Genomic DNA, 2,529 nt, shown 5'->3' on the forward strand with positions numbered 1-2,529 from the left:
TAACCAGACCCAAGGGCTATACAACTCAGTGAACTTCTAAACAGTTGGAATAACCGATCAAAGTGAAAGTTGTGAAACTTCACATGGGATTTTATATTTTCACCATCAAATATATTTTGTGATTTACTCATTACCACAAAAAAAACCCCCATAACAAACAAATAAGCAAAAATATTATAACTGGTACTCATTACCTGTATTCAGTTCTCCCTCATCCCTTAGTATTTACCCTTTCTTACTCCCTTTTTCTATGTGTTATACTGTACATACACATATATTTATTTTTGTGGGCAAGTATATTATTTGTTATATTCCATATATGAAGAAGAATGTGAGCTTTTTTTCCCTAAACTTGTATGACCTTGCTTAATACTATATACATTCTAGGTTCACTCATTTTCCTGATAATTTTTCTTATATTTTTCTGTATAATTTAAATAGTATTCATAGGTATATACCAAATATTCAGATTTTTATTATCCAGTAAACTGTTGATGGATAATTAGATTGATTGCATTGATCTTTTTTGCTGTAGTGAATAAAGCTAAAGAAAAGGTTCCAAATATCTTTATAATAAGGTATAGATTGCTCTGGGTATCCAAGAGTTAAATAGCTTGATCATATGGCATTTCTATTTTTCTATTTTCTATTTTTAATTTTTTGAGAAATCTCCAAAAAGATTTCCACAATGGTGTATTAATTTTCACTCCCACTAACAGTGAATAAGGATTTCTTTCTCTCCACACCCTCTAAACATTTATTATCAGATTTGTTGATCACACCATTCTGAATTGGTTATGGTGCTAACTCAAAATAGCATTAATCTGCTGTTCTCTGATGGTTAGGATAGTTAAAACTTTTAAAAATTTATACTGGTCATTGTCTGTCTGCCTCCTTCCCTCCCTTCTCTCCCTCCCTCCCTCCCTTCTTCTCTCCCTCTTTCCCTTCCTTCCTTCCTTCCTTCCTTCTTTCCTTATCTTTCTGAAAACTGATTATTCTACTCATTTGCCCATTTGTTGACAGGAAGTTTTATCACCTTTTTATTTTATTTAGAAAAATAACTAAATAAATCTGCCTATCTTCTATAACCTTTGGAGAAGGTTGCCATTTGATGATACCTTACTCACAACCATAACATTTTGGTTAGCTGTTTTAACCTTGTGGTTAGCTATCTTACTAAGAAAAGTGAATTTAAAACATACAGAAGGGATTAATGAAGACTATTTTACACCTGTGAAAATCCAAGGACACAAAGGTGAATACATAAAATATACAAGTATCCAGTAGAATCATACTAAGAAAAGACTTTTAAATGTAATATAAACCTTCAATGATATGTGGAAAGAAGTAAATGAACAAAATACATATTTTCTTCAAAGAGGAAACAGAATACATATTATCATTATTATCATAGTATAGAAATATAAAATATCATTGTTAAAAGTAAAGAATATCTAAAAATTTTCTATAACATACAAAAGAATGGACTATTTTCCAAAACCTGGAGAAAAACTAGTGTTGACATTGAAACGATCTCCTTCTAGTGTCCAGAAAAAAATTGAATATCTTATGGTAGTAACAAAAATGTATCAAATAGTGTTTAGGAAACAATATAGTAATGTTTTTAGATTTCTTATGAAAAAAATATTTTTTCAGCAATATTAAAACTTTCTGTAAATTAACAACTTGACCATCTTAAGGGTACAGATAAGTATTGTTAATCATAGTCATTTTGTTGTATAGCCAATCATCACTATTCTTATTAGCAAATAGATTATCTGTATCTATTTAAAAATAACTTTTCTGTACCCGTCTAGTCACTGGAAAACACCAGTACACATTTTGTCACCATGAATTTGACTAGTTTATGTATCATACAAATAGAACTATATAGTTTGTATCATTATATATCTGACTTATTTCACTTAGCAGAGTGTTCTCAATGTTCATTCATATTGTAGTTGTGGTGATTTGCATATGCTCCGCCCAGGGAGCTGAGCTATTAGAAGCTGTGGCCCTGATGGAGAAAGTGTGTCACTGTTGGCATGGGCTTTAAGACCCTCATCCTCATTGCCAAGAAGTCAGTATTCTGCTAAAACCTTCAGATGAAGATGTAGAACTCTCAGCATCTCCTTCACCATGCCTGCCTGGATGCTGCCATATTCCCACCTTGATGATAATGGACTGAATCTCTGAACCTGTAAGCCAGCCTCAATTAAATGTTGCTCTTATTAGAGTTGCCTTGGTCATGGTGTCTGTTCACAGCAGTAAAACCCTAAGACAGAAGTGGATCAGAATTTCCTTCCTTTTGAAGACTAAAGTGTGTATATGTACCATTGTGGGTTTTTCATTCAACCAGTCATTTAGACTGCTCATTCAAAATTTGGTTTTTGTGATTCTATGACACTATGATAATAGTGATATTTGGTTTTTATCATGTAGAAGAATGCAAATTGATCCATTCCTATCTCCCTGTACTAAGGTCAAATCAAAGTGGATCAAGGAACTTCACATAAAACCAGAGACACT

The sequence above is a fragment of the Mus caroli genome, chromosome X, assembly GCF_900094665.2.
Source record: "Mus caroli chromosome X, CAROLI_EIJ_v1.1, whole genome shotgun sequence".
NCBI classification, from domain to species: Eukaryota; Metazoa; Chordata; class Mammalia; order Rodentia; family Muridae; genus Mus; species Mus caroli.